This window comes from Ptychodera flava, chromosome 16, assembly GCF_041260155.1.
Source record: "Ptychodera flava strain L36383 chromosome 16, AS_Pfla_20210202, whole genome shotgun sequence".
NCBI lineage: Eukaryota > Metazoa > Hemichordata > Enteropneusta > Ptychoderidae > Ptychodera > Ptychodera flava.
Window position 1 is genome coordinate 27,993,564 of NC_091943.1, and position 24,522 is coordinate 28,018,085.

The 24,522-nt window shown below is 39.8% G+C and overlaps 1 protein-coding gene across 1 annotated transcript in view; it reads right to left on the reverse strand.

The window, feature by feature from the left end:
- The window catches only part of LOC139114467 (uncharacterized), a 53,153-nt gene extending 31,064 nt beyond the window's left edge, over positions 1 to 22,089 (reverse strand). The window contains exon 1 of the mRNA XM_070676221.1: positions 21,850 to 22,089. The gene's annotated coding sequence lies outside the window, so the exon portion shown is untranslated. The remainder of the gene's footprint in view (positions 1 to 21,849) is intronic.
- Between the last annotated feature and the right edge of the window lie 2,433 nt (positions 22,090 to 24,522).

Sequence of the window (24,522 nt, forward strand, 5' to 3'; positions counted from 1 at the left end):
ACATTTACCAAAAAAGATTAAACAGCTCAGTGACACATTTAAGAAGCAGTTGCTTCCTCTAATGGGTGATATATTGATAAAGCTGGTCCAGAATGCAAGCTGTGGAGATAAGTTTTTTTGTTGCTAGCAGGATCTACAATGAGGGACACGTAGTGTGTGTCGATCAGTCAGACGACAGCTATCATTGTACATACTCAATTCTTGGAGAGAAGGGGACCTCATGTGACGCAAATTTTGAATTGAGAACATTAGCATAACATAAATAATTTGTAAATTCGTCCAAAATCACCGGAATTCAAAAGGGCTGCCATTCTCTTCGTTTAGCCAATGACACCAGTCGAAATGTCAAAATGAGCATTCCACATGAGACAAGCAATTAAAGAATTGCAAAGTTTCGGGTGTCTGAAAATCTTTCCCCAGGACAGATTTTGCAATTACACCTACGCTTCACAATTCCGCTGCCCTAGAATGGTATGCAGCCGTGTGTCGGCGGAACCCTCTTAAAGATTGTGTCTGCTTACCTGGTGTAAGTTCCAACGACAGATCTTGTCTACAAGAGAGATAATCTCCAAGAAATGATGACACTAAACGACGCGATCCACTCCTATTAAACACTTCACGCGTTAATTTATTCATCCGTCACCATAAATTATGATCTACGCATTCTGCAAAATCAACAACTCGGAAATATGTCCCCATCACGAACCCTAAATGAATCATAATCCGCTATGTTTCCCGATCGGGAAGCTGTACTTTATAGGTGTCAAGAACGGGCTCAACTTTGCAATTTTCGGTAGTTTTCAGCCATTTTTTTTCTCGACTAAATTTTCACTTGCTCTAATGTTAAAAAACAAGATACTTGATCTTTCTGCTTCTCCTAAAGTTTTTGTTTTGTACATATTGTAAATTTTGAAACATTCCAGCGAAGTGACAATATGGCTGGTTCAAGCTAACCTTGTTTCAGCATAAGATTAATTTCTCAAGAAAATATGAAACCCCTTCTTTATATCGAACATGAACTCAAATGATAACTAAAACATTGACAGTGCCAGTGCGACCTTCAAGAGGTTTGCAGTGCGCCCAATCACTAGCTACCTCATTAGCATGTAATTACCATAAAAATAAGAAATTGTATCATTGCTTTATTCGTTCTCTCAGTATTGGCAGGGCCGACGAGAGTTTTCGTCGGCCACTCCTTTACTACATGTCAAGATGAAGAACAGTGTAAGAGACCTCTACAGTGATACAACATCGGTGATATTAAGCGACGGCGACTTTGTCCCTCTAAAATATACCCTACAGGTCTTTTTATGAAATATGACCTAGGGCGGAAGCCTCTCACCATGACCTTGACGTATATCAAGCTCCTTTGCTTTATTTGCAGACATCATTGCTAGTTGTCATTCTCGTATTCTCAATACTCTAAATACAGGGGCAGACAACCATCCGCTTTGAGATTTCGAAACCAGTTGCATTTATGCTGCACCATGGCCCGCGTGCATATCCACTCCTGTTACGGTGTTATTTCATGTGAAGCACTTCGAGGGAAACTAAAATTTGGCGGGAAAGCGAAAACTGTCAGCAACTACCTCCTCACTGTCATTAAATGTCATCTGTCCATTTCCTATACCAGGAAATATCCACGCTTGCAATGCCCCTTCTAAAAAGCTCACATATCCCTACTTCTCTCTGCAGAAGTTTCCCTTCTTATCCTCCGAAAAACAAACAAAACAAAAATAAACAAACGAACGAACAAACAAACAACAACAATTGAGTCCAACGAACATTCGCCATGAAACTCACCATTCTCTGTCGATACAAAAATTACTTGCATATATTTCCCCCGGTCTAACTGTGCTAAAAAATTCCCATACAATGTTTGCGGAAAATCTTCTGAAGTAAACAGCTTTGTTGATTGTCGTAGATGATATATTTTTAGTAAACTCGATGGTGACACTGTACTTCTGCTCAAGTTGGCCAATGGAGGTTTTAGTTTATGGAATTCTGTTCATCATAGCAATCTTACACCCTCCTCTTCTCAAAAAAGGGAAGTTTCCAAAAATACTATCGTATCATTAACAAATGTAATTTTGTTTTGAACGTTAAGCCAGTGTCAAATTGCATCCAGTTTAACCTAATGGACATTTTCTCCTGAAAGAAACTATAGCTTTTCTTCAAATGTCAGTTTTGGAAGACTGGAGACTTACCGGCCATATCATTTGTACAGTAATAGATGGCAGGACATGTTTGCTCACTCCGGTAGAAAGTTAACACTGATAAAAAGACGACCATAATGTGACAGAGTGACCAACTATGAGAGAAGTGTTATGTTCGGTGTTCACAGCGACAAGCTTTTAACGTAGTAAACATGGTATGACACCTATCATTGTTTTCAGCCAACACGTTCTTCGAACCGTGTCGTGCAGCCGAGTTAACATGCAGGTCAAAGGTTCGTCTCTCAAATGTTTGCGTGCCAATACGCCATCCCTGTACGTGACGCCATTACAGTTGTCTGGTTTTCTCACGCATACATGTGTATGGTAGGTATATGTGAACCATTCCATAGTATTCTGTGAAGTCCATTTCCTAAAAGCTATTACTATCGTTATAGATTTTGTTGGAATGCTGCTGTGATATCACCAATGAGCACTTCGTAAATTTGGGGGAAACTATATTAAACAATATCACGGTCTAATGAGGAGACAATAATTAATGAAACTTTTGGGACCCCCCCTTAAAATCAAGCAACTCCTGGTGAAGCAAAATCAGGGCCGACTGAACTTCTGTGCAATGTTCTCACACTGAACACAGACGGAGTATTGATGCAGTAACAGCAGCCTCTTTCTGGTAAGAAATCACCTGATGTGCAAGGAAGGTCTAAAAAACAGAAGTTCAGGATATGACATTCTATCAAGAAATCTTTCTGAAGTCCACCGTGGAATGCGATTTACTATTGAGGTGGAAATTTAACTCAGACAGGCTGTTCTCTGCGAGTATTTGCACTGATAATACTCATGATGGTGTTCAGGCTGCGTTGTGTCAATACTCGATAAATTGCCTCATCCTACATGTATGTGTCAAGATTAACACTTTTAACTGTTTACCATAATCACACACATACAACTAGAAAAGATCAGATTTGCCTGTGCTGTAATTTAAAACATCTGCAACGATAACAGTTATAGACCAGAAAGTGCTGCACGAAAATTGACCGTCATTAAGAAGTCAAATTTGTCACTCCACTTTATGAGCATTCCACTTGGGTATCCTTAGATACTGTATCCACTGTATCCATAGATACTGCACAGTAGCACTGAATGGAAGAACTATTGGCATGTATCGATTATGCTTGTACAAATATATTATGGGCGGAGAACTAGCGACAATCCAGCCGCAGATAACCCCGTCGTTTTGCTTTGCACGAGTTACCATGACGCTTGGCGCGCATATCGCGTGGACCTTATACATATATGCTCGTATATACGTGAGATGCGCTCCCAGTAATGATACTTATAGTTTACAGTGTGGACTACAGATCTCCTTAATCTCTGGCTTAAAGCCTCGATTAACGGATGAGTGCAATAGAAACCAATACACTTTCGACAAATCGGACGACAAACTATTTACAGAACAGAATGACAGAAATTTCCAATAGAACTCAAAAGCCCCAATGTACAAATCTGAGAGTTTCTCTGAACTGACCTTTTCTTGTCCGCACTTAATAAAAAGGTTATCGGAACAATATATATATACGCTTATCTGGTGACAAACTGTCAATATGTTTGTTAGGAAACAGGTACATTTCATTTGCTTTCCCCTAAACATGCCAAGTTACTACACGCCTCGAAATTGAAAAACTAAAACTTTTGCTCAAACTTTCTGTATGAACTTTTAATCACTCCCTTTGGAAATCGGGAAAGAAAATCAATTTAGTTTTTAGTAGATAAAGAAATTACCCAAAATTTACCGACTCTTGAAATATGAAGTAGCCACCATCCAGTCCGTGTGTTAAGAAAATTTTTCGATTTTCACGAAAAGTAAAAATAAACCCCACAAGTGGTAGACCACAACGGTATTTTAAAACTTTGAGAGTCCGAATATCTGTCCCCGAGGCACATTCTACCTCAAAGCTGTCGAAATACAAAGTCTTAGTCTTGCCAACACGACAGGTTGTGCGTTTTTGCAATGTTCATATTTACAGACTTAACATCTAGTCCTGACCAAAATTGAGTTATCAACAACAATGTTGGCCATTACACACAAACCAGTTGTTTTGGCAAGTTAAATGTAAGACATTTTGTTAAGATTTTACCTGAAAATAAGAACGTGCTCCCAAAAAAGTGAAATAAGTCTAAAGGGAGCAAAGTCCAAGTGTTTGTCATTTTTGTATCGTATTCTCAACTCTCAGCTTCCTCGTATTACAGACGTTGAAAAGTAAGCGACTGTTTCACGGAATAGCAAGGTCACTTGCGGTAAACGTATGACTGTTTCGGTTCTGGGTTTGTTTTTTATTTCGATTTCGTCTTTCCCGCTGAAAAAGTGAGTTAAAATATCCGTACAAGCGGTGCCCTAAGCAAGCGATGTACACGTCTTGATTCATGGCAGGAATTTATTGTAGTATATTCGTTTGCAACCACGGTGAGTATCTCTCATCGCACAAAACTGGACAATTTTGGTCAATGGGAAGCTCTTAAGGTTGTGGGCGCCTCGACTTTTGCTCAAACTTTCTTCAACAAATATTTCAATCATTCTCTTTCAAAATCAAGACTAAAATCGGGGGTCACCGTGCAAATTTTGATACTAGAGTAACAAATTACTCAATATTTATCGCTATTCCTGAAATTCAAAATGGCCGCCATCCCCGTGTTAACTCTATTGAGAAAAAATGAAATTTTCGAGTTTCGAAAAACTAGGCCGGTGAAATTTTTTCTTTCACCAAGAGCTTTAAAATGAACCCCCACAAGTGGTAGATCAGAATGAAAGAATTGTAAAAGTTTGAGAGTCCGAATATCTGTCCCCGAGGCGCATTCTATAAATTACACAACACGCGGCGTTATCGTTATGAAATACACCCTAGGATTGACACAATACCTATGGACGAAGAACATTGTACTCGCTATTTTTAGTCGTGTCTCATTCGTTTTCTGAGAAATTATTGATATCAAGTTCCCAGTATAGCACTAGATTCAAGGACGAACGCGACGCCATCGAGCTTGTGCTGTTGAGTAGACGCCTCGCACGTCGCTCTGCCAAAGGCATCAAGGATAACGCCGTGTCAAAAATGACGAAAAATGTGAACACTGTGGAGAGTGCTGTACGTGGTCTTACTTGCAATCTTGAACTTAACCCAGCAATGAATGTGAGAGAAAAAAGTATTAATTCTAACGCGTCATTAACTTTCTATCCTCATTCAGTTTTACCTCAGAGATTCTCGCGAGATTTCGCCCAAATCACTGAAATCTGACGTCCACACCTGGCTTCAATAGGGTCATTGTAAGCGTTCGACAGATTAGCCTCCCGACCTCTTAAAGTTGTATAATACTAGTGATAACGTCAGCGATGACGGAATTGAAATATATTACAATGTATTTATGTAGCTCCAACTAGTCTTTGTTCACCGCACCGTCACTCCTCCGATCATGCGGCGTAATCGTCGATGCGTATCCGAGATTGTAGTGAGAGCTAAACCAACTCCTACATATCACACATCTATATCCGGATTATACCATGGGGTTATCTGACCATCACACAAACTCCAGACAGCGTACTTGAGTCCTTCGCACTATGAATGACATTTACACGTATTATATCAATCATGTCCTCTTTTGAATCGCACGGAAAGGGAACAAAACTAAGTCAAGATCAAGTAGCAAAGTCGTTGCGTCGAGAATACTGGCAATGATTTCCTTTGGATCTCGTTCTGACAGTTCGGATGCTGTCGAATGAGTTTATGTAAACAGACCTATATAAGCTTATCTTCTGTAACGTCTGTCGGCTATGAAATATATTGTCATGCATTCTTTGTCTACTGGGCCTTACTTTCAATACTAGAACATATGTTTCGTATCCTTTCCTTCATAACGCGGGCTGTTTCGACACCTTTTCATCCCAAATATTGGATCTTTTCAGCTCCTTTCGAAAGTTATCAATGATCATTTTGACTAGGATTCGATTAAAATACCGGCTATGGCTGCCAGAGGTTACACCATTTGAAACTTAAGGTCGGGTGAATTGACAAAGTCCAATGAATTTATGATCATCGACGATCTCGGTGTATAAGATGGAATATTAATTTGAAACCACTACTCCTACAGTGCGGTTAGATTGACAGTCTTGGTCATTGCAATTGACGTAAGTTCAGGGTAGTACGTGTCTCGACACAGGTAGATTTAAAATTTTTGCCGATACTTTGCTGAAGGAATCTTCAAAACAATTCTGAATAAAAGTTTGGGGTCATTTGGCATCTGAGGAAGAGCAACCAAGTTTAAAAAGATATTTGAAGTTTAAAATGGCAGATAACACTGGGTTAAATCAATGGAGGAAATGAAAGTTTATACGGCGAAAACAAACTACGTAAGCTGCTTGAGTCCAAACAAGCCGCAACCAGAAGAGACTTGTAAAAAATAAGCATTAGAGTCTTTTGTTTGACGTTTGGTCTGATGATAGTGTCATCGATATTTCAGACTGTTTGTGAGTTGACCCATTTTGAAGGAAAACGCAATATTATCTGCAATGGCAATCTACCGGGGTAGCGCGCCAGAGTTCAGCTGTCGGCCATTTCATGACCCCTACGTGACCTTACATTTTGTCGGTGCTGGTCCATCTATTTCACCTTGACCTCCGCATCAGATAACGACTGCTACCGAATCTGTACTGAAAGTGAAAGGTAGTTATCGTTTATTACGTGCTAACATTTGCATGTCCCTCGCACATAAATGTTGAATTAATTTTGAAAACTAAATACCGACAATAATTTTTTCTCTCAAGAGGTATTTGTATGTGAAAATAGAGACGAGTGGCAGATTGTCAGATTTTCAGCTAACGTTTCCCTAAAATTGTTCCATGTTGTGTATGGCAGCATCGCCTTGGTACTTCTGCTTTTTTATAATACGTAAGAACTGACAGAGTGACGGCGGGACCGTGGTTGGAGCTATTTCCATATAAGGCATGCTGTTTCCTTCAGGCCAATAACGCCACACACACAGCGCTTTGGCGCACATCAATGACCGTTGCAGCTCGCCTCGCCGTGATAGGCTCATTTTGAGTGTGCACGAAACGGTGAGAGAACATCTGTGGCCCCGTTTTTCCCTATAAAGTGTCCGCCCAGACACGACTAATGATGGCTGATGTCACCAAGGTTTGTAACGGTAAAGTGGGTGGAGGCTCTTGAAAAACAGACGCGCTAGCAGGTCTATTTTAAATAAGTATACTGTATAGTCATCATTGACGATAGTGTTGAGGGATTAGTTGGTGTTCTGATGACGGTGAGCAAACACATTTTAGAAGCTGATAACTTCCTCTTTCTGAAACACCTGCTTGGCTTTTTTAAACATTTCAACGCTAGGCGCACTCCCTGATTTAACAGAATTTACAAAAAAATCGGGCGAAGATATTATGCATACTTTATACACTTTACAACAAACCATAGCGGCACGAGGAACGGAATGCCACTATTCCGCAAAAAGTTCGGTCCATTGACCGTGTTTACGGTAGTATGCGCCTCGAAAGTGAAACACATTAAAACTTTTGCTCAAACTTTCCTCAATTAACCTTTGACCATTCTCTTGCCAAATCAAGAATAAAAATCAGACGTCACGGTTCAAAGTTTGGTACTAGAGAAATAATGACCGGATATTTCCCGATATATGAAATTCAAAATGGCCGCCATCCCTGCATGAGGTAATAAAACTTTCGATTTTCACAAAACCAAGACGACGAAAACTTTTCATACCCCAAGAGCTTTAAAACGAGCCCCAACAAGTAGTAGATCATAAACGTATCACCAAAATGTAAGAGTCCATCACGGTATATCTGTCTTCGAGGCGCATTTTACCTTAAAAACGAAGCAAAACAGTCAATTGTCTATTCATGACATTTTGGCGACTGAAACTCCTATATTAGAACTTTTCTTGGAAATTTAGGCAGAAGTAACAATCTTGCTAGGATGGCACGCTGCCCTAGTGGTCTGGGACAGCGTAAATGGGCAAGGAAGGAACTCTATAAATCTTTGGCTCACATGCCAGAGGAACCGTGTTTTGTCTTTGAACCTCATACAAATTCTCGGTCTATTCACATCAAAATCAATTTCTGTCTTGACATAATACATTTCTCAACGACGTCAATACTCGTCGACGTCACACCCTCACTGTCCTTGTTGACAGACAGACTACGTGATATTTCACTCGACAAGATTCCGGAAACACGATTGGAACTAATTTGGGAAAATTGGATGAGAGTAATTATTAGGAAAATGTAACGAAATCGAAATTTTTACAGCTGAAATTTTACAAAATGATAGAATAGTGTAAAATTTGAAATATTGTTCTCATCGAACAAAACAACGAAAACACAACGATTATTGCATACCTCTTTCATCGGATTCATTTTCATGAAAAAAAGTTTATTTTTGTCTAAATGTACTAAAGAAATGAGACAAAATGCTTAAAATTTCTCTACTTAACGACATTTGAGTCAGGGCACTTTTGAAATGCCCGTGACTTTTTCGTGAATTTAAGGCTTCATAAACATTAAATTGAGTCAGGGCACATTTTAAATGACCCTGACTAACTTGACTGTAAATCAATCGAAAAGCTTCATTTTGGTCGAGGAAAAGTGACAAACTGAGATTATTACTAGTGTTTCAGTAATGAAGAAACTACAGACAAACTCTCATATTTTCATTCAAATATGAATATTGTTCAAATGTTTTGAACAATATTGCATTAGATACTATCATGCACTGATTCTTACTCATAACATTTCAACAGCATCGTAAATTTTGAATAAAATTTTAAAGATGGTAAGCAAATATGGTGTAATATTAGACAAATTTCTAAAATTCTTGAGAAATGTTACCAATCCAATTATCCCAATTTAGTTCCAATCGTGTTGGAAGTAGTGGATCGATTTTGAAGGAAAAAACGATTCTGACGCCCACGGGCCGTAATCTGCTGAATTAAACAAAGTTGAATATCTACATGAAAAACTAGTAAAATTGTCATTAATTTTAACACTGTTATGTATAAACGGTATTAGGAAGTTAGAAACATTTGAACGTGTCATAACAACGTCCGAATGTGCACATTGGCATTTGCCGCTCCAGACAGTCGCTGGAAGCAGATTAATTTGACGGCTGTTTGACAACTGTTTGTGTAGTTGAGGGACTTAGAGTCTAATCGCTATGTGTAGACAGAAAAAGTTGTAGTTGGCTTGGTTGCCGATTCCGCTCTGTAGTAAAAAAACTAAAAGCCAATCATAGACTAAAATAATCTGGATAAAGCTTGAAATAAAACATGCATCACTACAGTGTGAATGCAGATTCGTCGCTTTGAGAGCAACCGACAGACAGCTAAATAAAGCGCATGTCTGGCATATACTGGGACTCATGACAACATTTTTTTCGCCTGTACAGTCTGCTAAAGGGATTACACGCAAGTTCAATTGTGTCGACCATTCTATAAACATTTGACAGACACAGCTGAGTTACAAAATTGTAAAGAATAGTAAGCATAATGCAAAAGATTGCAACTTTTCTATCCACGATTTGCCAAGCATTCAACATTCTGGATGACTCTCCGCTTTTCTGCTTTTTCAATAAAGCATGTAAAAGTCCATGATGGAAATAAAATCGGACTTTAATCATCACTTATACTTTTAAACTAAACACGATTGGAACTAATTTTGGATAATTTGATGGTGAAGCAATGTCTTTTAAATCTGCAATGTAAGCTCATCTGCTTCTGTTTTTCCGTTACACACTTTTTTATGAGTAATTTGTAATATTGAGACATTCAGCTATAGAGCACCTAAGATTTTGAGAAATTTGGAAAATATGAAAGTCCAATTATCCCAAATTAGTTCCAATCGTGTTACTACAATACATATTGATCAATCAAAAATCTAAGACGCCAAATCAATATAAGCGATGCTATTGAGTCGTTGCGCCGTTGAGTCAATATACATTATATGCCCTTGGCGAAGAACTGTCACAAATATCGAATGTCATATGGTAAGAAATTCAAAAGTAGCGAGGCCACAGATGAGAAAGCTCCTCCTCCATATGTTTTCAGTCTCATACTGAGATACACACAGCTGATTTGTCTACTCGGAGTGCAATACACTACCAGGTTGGGCTTGATCAAATCTTGAATGTAGACTGGAGCTTGGCCATTGAGGGTTTTGTAAGTCAGTAGCCTAAATTTGTATTCAAGCACAGTCACCTGTGGTCGGTCTATTCCGCTCAGCATCTATGCCGTCATAGACGTGTGTACATATCAGGCATATGTTACACACGTCTATGGGGCATAGACGCCGAGCGGAATAGACCGACCACAGGTGACTGTGATTCAAGTCAGTACTGAAGTGGTAGCCAGGGAAGGTGCTGGAGGACTGGATGTATGTGGTCAGATTTTGTAGACCATGAAACAATTCTTGCTGCTATATTTTGAGCATGCTAATGCCTAAATACACAAGCCTCGTTTTAAAAATACCAAATAGGTATCTATTCGACTCAAAATCTGTCAACCAAAAAACAATTACATCGAAATTGACTACAAATTGACTGTCTCTGCTCTTAAAAATTGTTCAATATTTGCCTACTATTACAGAAACAACACAAGTATTAAAGTTTATTCTACAGTGACATGTTTTGGTGTTGGCGTTCAATAACTAGTTTTACTTGAATAACTGTCGTTTATAAAAATTGTTGTTCCTGTGATACGATGATATCAACCAACAGATACGATGTACAGATGTTTTCAAACTGTGGAACTGTTTCACTTTATCAGATACGTCTGGTACAACGGTAAAAACTTATCACAGAAACCAGTATGAAGTTGCCTAGCAACAAATTTCTTTGTTTGTGATTGACAGTACTTGAGATCAATGATAACGCTTACGGTCACAGGCCTGGGGTATCTTTTGTTTTGCCACACGGTTCGTTAATTTGCAACTACCCCATCAGCTCTTGCCTTCTCCAAAATGCTGTTACATCACTCGGCTCAATATGCCTTCGAGTTCTGCCACCTCTGTTAACATGATGGCAGTTTCTTAAATCAGAGAGCAGTAAGTATCGCTGGAGACATTAAAGTGATACCCATAGTGTTTCGGCGGTCCCTCTGTCTCTTGACAGTGTAGATTTTCAGGGTTTTGTTGGAGTATGCGGCAGTTTTCTTCATTTTGATCGCTGGGTGACATTTTGTCACGGTCTTCGTTAAATATGGCAGTCCCCACTTCCGGTATGGCTAGTGCCCATGAGCGATCAGACGATGAAGTACTTTCTTTCGGCTTGGTAGCATCGTCTTCCATTGACGATTTGATGGGTGAATTGCTTTCCTGTATGGCGACAGCAACTGATTGGTCGTTCGATGAATCGCTCCTTACAGCTACGGCATTGGCGTGTGTCCCATCACTCGATGGTGTTGTCGACTCGCGATGTTGGTAAGTTTTTAAATAGTTATGGACAACTCCCAAAGACGATTCTTCGAATTCTGTACATTTGTCTGTCGGTCTGACGAACTGCAAGAGTATCTCCTTCCCACACTGAATGGCACTTTCGTAATGCTTCTTCTTAGACTTCCCGCTGCTTGCACTGACACCGTCAAGCATGTGTTTTCTCATGCTTTTTACTTGTTCGTTGTGCTTGTCCAGTTCCAATTCAACCTCTGTTGTTGCAGACAATGCGGTATCGTGAAACTTGACAATAATCTGATGAGATACTTTGTCATTTTTGAGTGCAGGTTCGGTGAATTGATCGATTCCGATGAGTCCCATCAGAACATGTCCAACGCCCTCTGCCTGTGAAAATACGCCGTCTCTCCTTGACAGCAGACAACGCCTTCCGAACTTGAGAAGACGGTCCTGTTTCAGGAAAGCAGAGCTCAGTCCATATTTTTTTGATATGCCATCTGCTGTAAAATCACCCTCTTGGTCAAAGCTTATTGAGCTGAAAAACTCGGACCGCAGTTCATCCAATTTGTTCAGCTCTTCCTTGTATTGTGGCGCAAGCCGTTCCGTGTCGGCGTAGCACTCGTCGTTACACGTACTCAACACTGATCTGTTCAAAATCTCAACCATTTCACTCGGGATGTATTCTTCTTCTTTCAGTGACTGGCCAATTTGTATCAAACACAGTGGCAGCTTGAACGACAGCTGAACGATGTTGTTGATGTCTTCGTCAACGTCATCGAGCCCCACGTCTTCCACTACTCTCATGAGCAGATCTCGGGCATCTTGATCTGAGAGGGGCAACAGCTCGTGGTAGTAGTCTCCGTTGATCATCAGCTTGAATTTGCTTCTCGATGTCACAATCATTATGATTTTGTCGTGCCGGTCGGTCAAGCGTTGGAGGTCATTCAAAAATATCGTCTGCCTGTCTGGATTGTCTGCAAAGTGCTGGCAGTTCATCAGTATGAAGAGATGATACTCTTGCGAGTTTTTAAGAAATGATTCTAAATCTTCACGTTCATCTTCAATGCCCAGGTCCAGTTCATCGGCAATTGTGCGGGCGATACGGGCATTTTCGCTCTGCCTTGCCATGTCGATCGAATATGCATGGAGTACGTCACCACCGCTGTCGCTGTCGAAATATTTGACAAGTTCATGGCCGACCTGCTCTGCGAGTCTATCCTTTCCTAGTTTGGCAGCACCAAAGATAAAAAACAGATTAGCACCTCCAATAATCTCGTCTTTTACTTTTTGGAGATCCTTTTTCCTTCCGATAAACGGGTATTCCCAGCGTTTCACCCGGATATGGTCGTGCAAGCTGGCGGCTTGTTTATGTTTATTCCTTCCAAAAGATGGCATCTCGAAGTGACTGTTGCCGTTTGATCCTGGACAGAGTTGTGAATGATACGTGATATTTGATATCTTTGAAAGCAGCTTGTTTACGGACTCATGTAGACGTCATTCCCCTTTCTGCTCATCTTAGTGTATGACGTCATCGCCGTGCACCTGTAAAGAACAAAGTAGCAGAAGTTCAAGTTCAGTATAATCGAGATATCACGATGGCATCTGTCGAATCAAGAAGTAAGAAAGACAGCCCGCCAGTTCTCATTTGCGTTAAGAGTAGGCAAATCGATCATTCTGACCTAAAAGTTCACTCCAATCTGATTGGCTACTGCTCAACAGTTTTTCACTCTCCAGAACGAGGATTCATTTGCGACATGGCTTTGACTGTCTGGTCTAGTTGATAAAAAAGTGATGACGTTTGTGATGACACTCAGTCGAGTATGATCTGCGACATTTGAGTACAACCGTTAATTTGTTGCCATAGAAACCAATGGCGTAAGTCGAGTTGCATATGAAATGTGATAGGTCATCGGCCAAATAAACTTTATTGTAATCGCTGAAAACCGTTAGCGGCTTAACTGGGGGTATCGTCTCAAAGCCAATGCCGATGATGTCATTGCTTAAGCATTGCTTATAACCCACTTTACAGAATCGGTGGTTTCCCCGCATGATCTGCCATTTTCCTGAGTTTTGCATCATGAATCAGAAACAATGAAGATGGAAATGCTGCGTCACGCTAACGTCGTAAACTACGCGCCCCTTCAGTTACGGCAACAGCTTGGCACTACCCGAAAACACAATACATAATCATACACAAAACGCAAGAAAACAACTCAGATATGAACGATGTGCTGAGTTGCTTTCCCTTTACTAAACTACCAACATTTTTGCGTAGCTCCACAGAGCAGAAATCATGCTCTGGCTCGGGAGAATGCGTCACGCTAGAATGGTCTTGTTGTACGCGCGCACGGTGTGGCAACTCACAAACAGATCTTCACGTAAGCAAGCCCTAAGTCCGTGGTGATATTACACAATACGACCGATGATCTGAATTAACTCCCCGTTTCATGTAAACGTTGACATAATATTTTTGAAAACTCCTAATTTAACAAGATCGATGGCTCACAAGTTATGACAAACAGTGTTTGATTCAGATGACTTCTCTTCAGTTGTTTTTTTATGAGAAGATGTATCTCAGAGAAAGTTATTCTCTCGACACTGCTACAGGAAATACAAGAAGAAATGAACAGTCGCAAGTAAGGGCGTCACGTAGATAAAACAGCTGCCTCTACGAGTCACCGTGGCCAGCTCGTTTGCGTATAATCTAGGCGAAGGTGTCGTGCCCCGGGGACGTTGAAAGCTACTAAGGAGTTTGAGGTTAATCTTCGTTCTGTCATCGTATCACTGAGTCAAAAGAAAGGCTTGACTACACACATATGTCAAGTGACTTAAAACTTCCCATAAACTTATTGCGCTGACCATATTTACTTTGCTAGGGTTGGATCCATGATGGGGGCTAGCTTTCATCGTGATGCACAAACATCGTATCCCAGGGTAAACTCCCTATACCATATGCCCAGGAATAGATACGGTATAGGTATGCAGTATTTCGATGTATTTTTTTTTTTGGTCTGATATCCAACTTGAAAACAAACATGAATAATACAAATAAACCCTTCTACAACAAATAAATAGGTCCATTTTAACCGAAGGTCAACGATGACGAAATCACTGAACATACATGTCCCCTCGACATATTTATGGCTGTGTTGACCGGATTTTGTTTTCTCACAAAAACTTAAATTTCGTGTCAGCATTTGTGAGGGGATGATTACTAAGAGTCGGAACATAATTTAGACCCTCCTTTGGTCAAGTGAGAAGGACAATCCTAACAGTGCATTAATACGAACCCAGGGACCCAATACACAACTTCTAAAATTGCAGAACGCATTTGAGTCTTTACAACTTCGCATGCTTTGGGAGTACCAATTTACGACCAATGATATAGCAGATTCTCTTTTGTTGACAAAGACGCTTTTCTACATCGATGCGTCAATATCGATTGGCGCTGATGGGTTTCTATTATTGAATGCCGCGTATTGGAACAGGACCACAGGTACTCATCGTTGTCTGCACAGTTGATCGAAAGCCGATTCGGGAAGTCGGTGTGAAGCCAAAGGCCGAACTAGGTCGTAGCTAGGGACTGTCTCAGATTGTCGCATAAGTTCAAAAAGCGAAATTCGTTCGTTTACGGGGGTAGGGGGTTTGACCTCCATTCCATTAGTGAACTTCACTTTCGCACTTTTATGTTGTGATCGCAAGTTCTCTTTACATCGTGTGTAAAAATACAGAAAACCTGCACACTTCAGACACTTGTCCCAACAAATTTTGCTGTAACTGTTTCCAACTAGGGGAGGGGGTTTTGATGTAAACGACGGAATTTCGTTTCTTGAACTTATGCGACAATTTGAGACGGTCCTTTAACGCAGTCGCGTATTTTCGGAAAATCCGCTCTGCGTCTACGTGCCCCCTAGACATGTGTACACATGCCTGAGAAAAAGGCGGCCAGGAAACCAAATAGGCCTAGCTATACTATAAGGACCATGCCATGTCATCTTTCGCGTTCGATTTTGCTGTGGAAATTAAGAAGTTCATCTATGATGTAACCGTCGATCGTTTCCTATCATTCTCAAAATTCATACCTGATACTGAAACTGCTTCAAAAACGCTTGTTCTGTATGATTTTCGGCCGAGTTACTACCGAGATTCGGCTTTCTACCTGCCCGGTCTGCCTCACACCCAGGCCTTCGGACTTGGATCGACTATCCAGGGAACGCTGCAAGCACATTTACATGTATGAGGACCCATCTTTAATACCAACCTTGCGCAGAACACATCATAGTCAACAGAAGTACGGCTTTCTAAAATTTTATCAGATTTTTATTGACTTCCCTACGCCATTCATCAGTTGTAACAAAATAAAGTTGCATAGACGTGTAAATAAGCTAATCCGCTGACGTGTAAGCTTACACAGATGACCTGCGCGGGAAGGAGTTTATGGCGAACCACGGCAAGGTCATCGAGTCAATCTGTTTGTGTGAACGATACCTCCCCTGAATCAGCACAGTGCCATGAAATTATTCGAAAGAGTTTTGGTCGATTTTAAGTCTGTGTGGACCACAGTCACTTGTGATCGGTCTATTCCGCTCGGCATCTATGCCCCCATAGACGTGTGTACATATGCCTGAGAAAAACCCGTTTTTCTCAGGCATATGTCTGAGAGAAACCCGTTTTTCTCAGGCATATGTTCACACATTTATGGGGGCATAGACGCCGAGCGGAATAGACTGATCACAAGTGACTGTGGTGTGGACATAAAGCATGGTTGTTCTAAATCACTGACAGTGCAAATCTTTTTTGAGGTCAATGTGATTGAGCAATGAAAGTTATCGTACAAACTAATTTTGGTCTCGGCGAAAGCGAACTTGGCCCTGAGCTTCTCACTTCGATTTCTACATCATGGTGTCTTCGTTTACTTACCTGATAGAGACATCAGTGCAACCGGCTAGGAGCCTCTCGTTGCAGCATACTACACAACAGGCAGAACGTTCAGCTGTTCAAGTTGGTTCCTCAACTAAAGGTGACGAATACATCGCGTGTGCCTTGATCAACGGCGAGAAGTTTACTGACGGAGCAGGGGCTTTCTCTCATGCGCTTAGGTCTATGTGTATAACCATATGGACACCGCTGCTGGACTTGGAATTCCCCTCAGGACAGCCAATGTACATGATGTAGGCGTTCTTACTAAGATAACAGGCGCAGATAAGAAGAATGTGATGTAGGGCATTCGGGCATGCGCAGCACGACCACGCTTTGTTTTCGCTGTGCTTTGAGCTATCGGGAACATAATGTCAGAATTTTCCGGCGAGACTGAACATTCGGCCTGTAGGCTTCGGAATGGAATCACGTCAGGATTACATGGAACAAGCACCGAGCGAATTATTACGCTCAAATCAGACTGGCGTTGAATATGATGGAAACTGGTCACCTCAATTTTAGAGTGACGTCATACCTTTTCAGTGAAAGCAGGAAATAGCTTATTGATTTTCAACGAACCCGCTGTTTACAAAATAATAAAACAGATATGAACAAACAATGCCCGACGCCAAGTTTACCCTTTTTCATTCGGAAAATTCTGAGCGGATGCATTACTATGAAACTTTTGAATTGAAGTAACACTGAATTGAAATGATTGCACGGCACTTCACTTGGACAAGGCAAACTTACAAAACATTTGAATAACCATAATAAGGAAGGCAATTTAAAGAAAAGGAAGAGAAGGAAATAAAAGTAATAATAAAAATAACTTCCTATTTCGCTATATCGGGGAAAGATTCGTTCAGGGTCATTGCAGAAATGTGAACAAAAAGAATAAAAAAACGTGTTTACGTCCAGATCAGCTTCTAGTTCGGGAAAACTACCCTCTCAACCTTTTGAGCGCCAAAGTCAATTTTTGTCACCTTTAGTCAATTTTTTCAGATTTTTACCGAAATTTTGATAAAAACTGGAGCCAATAAAATATGAAGTCCAATTTGTCCAAAATTATCAAAAGACTCACAGAAAAATTCATAAAAATTGGTAAAATGTTGCACTAAAACTTTGGTAGGAGAATTTCAGCACTCAAAGGGTTAAAACTTCGGCTATGGTGTACGAGGCATTAGTGACCCTATACTGTCAATAAAATTGCAATTGTAGAATTAGGGTTTCATTCTTACCTGCTCTGAAGTGATATGTCGCGGAAAGAATTATCCTCACTAAAGCTGTTGTATATCCGACGGAGAACAAAAACTGGTACAAAAAGTAAGAGAGGTAGGGCCAAAATGTAGAGGTTTAATGCATTCTCGCAAGCGTAGATCTTATCCACTTTTACATTCCAATCTGTATAAAAATGACAATGCGCCATAGAGAAGACAATTGAATATCCAAAAGGGCCAAGGCCTACGACCGTGCATAGCAACAATCTAGCCTAACATGGGTGTAGAAGAAAGACATGTATTTCTCTACCAGCACCACCAGTACCAGCACCAGCACCAGCACTGCAAACAACAACAACAGCAGCAGCAGCAGCAATAACAACAACAACAGCGTATTTATAAATGAAATAAACTTTAAGAACGTACACGTTAAAATTTGAAAATAAATAATTAATTTCAATATCGAGAAGTTAAGCATGATGTCAACTGGGATCAAATATTCTCAGTGACTATTCGTAGGAAAGGGAGTGTAAAGCAAAAGATGCGAAGGGCAAGGAACACACTTTTCAAACTACGTTTGGCTTAACAACGTAATAGCTGTACAACTAATACAATGAGTCATAAAAACTATGTCATCTGAATGTTCGTGTATGCTTTGCGCAAAGTATAGATAGGGTACTCTGACGTCACAAAATGCCATAGGCTATAGCGTGCGAGACTGACAGGCGAAATATCTTTGTCTTTAAAATACAACTCAAGAAAGTAAAATGAATTGACGAAATCATGACAACTTCGGTGACGTAATGGCATATTACGCACAGAGCTTATAATAGAGCCTGACAGGTATACTGTAGGTCGACGCTGATACGATGTTGCCCTTAAAAGGACATCTATCGTACAATTAGATAATTTCTTTGTCAAGCGGCCGTCATGATGACCTCAGAAAATGTTTTGACCTCATAAAGTATTTCAGGAACACTTGCACTATTGTCCTGTTCCACCGAAGTGAGTGCTATCTCGCCCCCGCAATGCTTGCACACTCCTTATGTAAAGCTATTCCGAGTTCAAATCCGTCTAGTTCCGTGTAAACGATGAAGTAAACTTTAAAAAACGAATCTGTTCTGCATTTTTACGATATGTACAGAATAATTTACTGGCAGTTCAGAAAACTACAGCAAGGGAAGGACTGTGAGCTGGCATACTCCCCTTGTACGACTGTACAGTTACGCCTATAAATGCATCTACAGTGCCTTTTATGGCGGTCGGATCAAAAGAAAATCGCTTGTAAATTTAAATCTTGTAGGTATACATGTTTAAATATCTAGACTACCAGTGCAACATCGGAACGTCATTGATTGTAATAATGCTAAGGTCAATACTTTGGTTTACAAAATACCTTATTTTCATTTCATCGGGTTCAGTCTTCCATTATCAATGACCCAAGCTAATTCATGCAAATATCCGCCTGGCCCCTCCGTCTGTCTCTCTGTTTCTGTCTCTGTCTGTCTGTCTGTCTGTCTGTCTGTCTGTCTCTGTCTCTGTCTCTGTCTGTCTCTGTCTGTCTCTCTGTCTCTGTCTCTGTCTCTCTCTCTCTCTCTCTCTCTCTCTCTCTCTCTCTCTCTCTCTCTCTCTCTCTCTCTCTCTCTCTCTCTCTCTCTCTCTCTCTCTGTGTTCCTGTAAAAGCTACCCAACGGCATATGACACTCCTGGTAACACACTCCGTTTTTTGAGGCGCCAGTAAAATACTCATTACGCACGCGTAAGCCTTTGAGGACTGTGAAAGAGTCCAAGGTGTCAATCTGTCTTCTCGATAAATGAGCGAAATAATTTTCTCGGCTGCATTACAAAGAATAAACGGTTGCTCGCTCGCTGTATTATGGAAAGGAGCCGTGGATGGACGATAGAACAAACACTTTATGGATTTGATGTAAGATAATTTTAAAATAAAAAAAGTAACAGAATCTTCTGTTGGCTAGTGGCCTTGAATCACTTCAGTATACCTTGCATGTCATTAATCTGTATCAATATTTCACCTAATTGTAAGAAGTAGATTTCATAAAGTATACTTTCATATTAAAGTACGATAGAAATAATGTTGACGCATGAACCATTTTCGTTCATTTCGTTTCCTTCTCATAATGTTTTTAAAAGAAGTTTTATACAACGGGCTTAAACTTTGGAGTACTTTGCTTGGAGGTATTTAATCTTGGTCCTTGCTTCAATCATTAAAAAACACTGCAAGTGTTTTTTTTATTTAATATTTAGGAAAATATCTCGCCATGTAGTTTCTTTGTATCCGGATTCTCAACCGTTTATGACAATTTATAAAGGGCATGCGCAGATTGTATTCTCCTTTACCCTAGTAAATATCCGTTTGGTTAATTCGCTCTGACGTAACCAAGATCTTCAAAGTGTGTTGAGTCACCGTCTCTCGAGGGACGGTGGTTGAGTGTACGAAGGCGCAAAGTTCATTTCAACTACCTTGACTTTACTTCTAGGCCGACGACGGAGCTTAGCAGCGCCATGGCCAAAGATGCAGTTTCTCCCATATCTTGTTGTGCGTTGGTGTTGAGCGAAAGAGTGAGCGAGATAAGGAATCCGTCGTTGTGTGATGTATGGTGTTGCGTGTGTTTTTTTTTAAACAAGAGCTTAACAAAGATGTTGCTTTATTCGTACAAAAGATGAGAAGTAAAGACTGATGAAATCATTTGTTTAATCATAAACATCCATACAACGACCTCTTGAAAGGACCATTTCAGCAAACACCATAATTCATTTGTTTAATAAAACATCCATACAACGACCTCTTGAAAGGACAATTTCAGCAACACCATGTCTTTTCACAATTAATCATTCCGACACTTTATAAAACCATCATATGAAATTTTCTTTTCCCTTCATTAAGCGAAGACTGCGTTCCTTTTTCCTATTATAATTCAAAGATATTTTGTTTTCGCCAATGCAACCAATGAATTTAAACATATATCGCTTTTTGTCAACGTTACAAGCGAAATAATTAATAATTATTATTTAATCGGTCACCTCTGAAATTTCTTTAAATTGGAGTCAGTATCCGCCATTAAGTGTACGAACCTTGATAGGTAAGATATTGAGAAAGTCTTGGAGAGATGGGTTATCAGCGAAACAAACATTTACGATAAGATGTAGTTGACATGTATTTTTGTCGGATATCCAACTTGGACAAACGCAATACAAATGAACTTGCAACAAATGCAACGGTTTCATTCTAGTCGACAGTTCATCAATAGTCATAGAATTTAACATGGAAATAATTTCCCTTTCATATTTATAAATATTTTACTAAATTTTATCTTTCACGAAAACTTTAATTTCATTTGAACTTTTACAAAGGGTGATGAAAGTAATAAATACAGTAACAAGGATATAATTTTGACATTTCACAGCTCAAGTGTACACGAAAGTAAGGTCCCAAGAGTGAGTTAGAGGTTTATCTTGTTCGCATACAGCTACCAAGTCTAGCATCCTGTACAGTCGATGTCGAGACTTAAATTTCGTCGTACATTTCGTCTCGCAAACATAGCATCGCGATCAGTGGTTGTAGCCTGCCACTTGGTGAACGTCGGCGTACCGCCAGTCCGACCAGCAGGCCTAAAAGCAAACTCGTGGTAGCCGAGGTTGTATACTTGGATACAGAAGTATACTCGTAGACCCCTAGACTGTTTATGGTTTAATTGAGCTGTTTATTGACTCCCTACACCATTTTAGTTTAATTTGCATGGACTTTAACACATGCTTATCAGTGCACAATCATACAACAGTAACCTCCGTGCAGAACCGTCAGAACATGTACAGGCAAGTTTATATGATTTTATAAGATAAAGTCGCAGAGTCAAACTGTTTGTGCAAATATCTGTCTGTTACAATCAGCCGATTTTACGAAACTGTCTAGTGCGTGCCATAAACCATAGTTGTTCCAAGTCAATGTCTGAACAAATCCTTTTTCTTGGGCTCAAAAAAATAGAAGTTATTTGACTATTTGGTCACAGCGAGATACTAACTTTGGCTTCGCAAGAAGCTAAAGAATGAAAATGGTGTTCCTTCCTACCTTATCCTGACTGTGAGACCAGAGAGAAGCTTAGCTCAGCCAATATGTCGTTGACATAACCAACTGGACTAAATGTCCAGACATTCCAGTTTGTCCAGTTATATATATGTACCTTGTTCAGTCCAGTGTCAGGTCTTATAAGCGAAAGTAGTACAGTCGAGCGGACACGTAACTCGGTTATCATGGGACAGAGAAGGGGTTTTCCCTCAAGCAGACACGTATATCCGGGGGGAGCATGCACGACAAAGGTGTAGGCCCAGAAGGCTTGTATCGCCGAAACCATCGGAGCGTGGGTGTAAAGCTTTTTTGATAAGATCCGTAGGTACTTCCGGAATGATGTTCGTAAACACTTTTGTATTCAACTTGCACTGAGCACTCATACTCTCACATCAAAATTTAGTTCAACTATTAATATTTTCGACAGATTTAATCTTTTGAAATCAAATGTTACAATATGATTTACTTTTATTGATGATTTGTCTGTTTATTGGAAGTTTTTATTGTTTGTCAACCGTATTCTGTAAAATTATATATAATAAGTATGTTAGGCGGAGTCCGATTATTGTGGGGAATTTAGTCCTGATGGTTATCTCAATAAATAAATAAATAATTAAATATGTAAGTGAATAAATGGATAAATAAATAAGTACATAACAAACACATTGATTAATCAATCAATCAATCAATCAAATAATTATTATCGGACATGATATACGAGGACTTTGAGACCTAGACTCTTGATGGAATTGTGGAGAAAGGGCTTTGTAGCTCACCTGATGTGAAGCAAAATGTTTTGGAATAGTTTGCTCGTTATAGCCACTGACCCTGACCCGATGGAATCGACAACTTCCATTACCGATAAGACATGTTGGCCCAAAAGTGAAAGTAAAAGATATAGGTGGAACTCTGCCAAAAGTATGAATGAAATCGATGATTACTTCTGAGAACCGAAGAAGTTTTTTTACGTTGATATACTTTTTAAATATCTTTTGTCATAATTATTCTGCTGAATTGGTTCGTGTTCTGTTTAAGTAAGTTTTGTAATCATTTAATCACCCTACGCTGCTGAATATAACTAAGTAACTTGTAATACTTCCTCACTATTGTTTAAGAATGCGACAATCTTTTCGATAAGTATTATAATGTCCACTTCACTTCCAAAGAAATCAATAATTTGTTTCCTGTTTTCACTGAAAATGTACGACAGTGACTCCACATAAAGGCCGATGAGGAACTGAAAACTACTGATTATTATTCACTGTATATGCACTGTTCTTCTAATGACATTTATGTGGGGGCGCTGTTATAATTTGAACAGGGGACTGCTGTTTAAAGGAGGTAGTTTTTTAAAGTTTGTATTCTGTATTCTCTGAAGAACAATAGAGCATATTTTTTTTTCAAAAGACAAATATTTGAAGAATTTTCTTTGAACAAGTTCAACCTTATCTACCAGATTCTTTGGCCATAGATACCAGATCTACCATTGCCCAAAATTCTCACTACTCGAGGTCAGTTTGCGATTTCTTACACTGGTACAAAGTTATTGAACATTTACTGCTTGCTGTGAAGATGAGCACATCAAGGTACCAGTTTATCACATTATAAAGACTGGCTGTTAACAAAACTACAGAATTGACGGTGTAAAAGTTTGTTTACTATTATAACTGTCTCATTGAACAGTGGGTGTATTTTCAATAAAACAACGTCAAAATCACTTGTAACTGTATGATAAATATGTCTTCCTATATCAAAGATCACGCCAGCATGATACAACACAGAAGAGCTGTAACTGCTGAAAGATCGATAACTCCCATAGATGGAAACTGCCGAGTAATATCTGTAATATACAAAGCCACAGTGACATCAGATAATGAAGGCACTGAATGCTACTACGGACTATCAGAATCCACATTCAAAAGCCGTTACACCAATCACAAGTACTCATTTAACCAAAGAAACATGCAAACAGCACCGAACTTTCCGAACACATATGGAAAGTCAAACAAAGAGGACTGTCCATTCAACATCAGCTGGTCTATTGTCACCAGGGCAACGAAACATAATCAGCGCCAACAAGAACAACTTGCTCAATAAAAAGGTCAGAACTTGTCTCGAAATGCATCCGTAGCACGGAAACAAATTTTACTTGATGAACTACACGCGACCCTAACTTAGAAAATGAAACCAACCGCTACTTACTGTCGACAATTTACGCATCCCTGAACGGTTTACTCTGTACCAAATCTCTTTTCCCGACACACAAAATCATCTTGATCTTATCCCATATGATTCTCCAAATATACGATTGTAGCAAAAGCCCCTTTTCATTCTTTTTCGTCCTTTTAATTTTCTCAACGATAATCCGTTCATTAAGTTCAGTTACACAAATTTTAATTTCAATTCCTGCATCGGATAAGTTCTTTCAATGTGCCGTATCCTTGCATTCAGTGCCGACTCTTACGCTATCCACACCGAGAGCTTCGGTCCATCAATGAGTCCAGGAACGTTGGGGGCGGTGTTGCATGCACACGAGAAGAGCTTCAGTATGATAGAATCTTTGACTACCTTTGGGGCTCACCTCACCTCGCTTCACCTTTTGGAGAGACCTCCACTGTAGAGTGTAGATAGTTTAATGCGTGAGTGAAAACTTGTACCATCGCCGTGCTTGGTTAT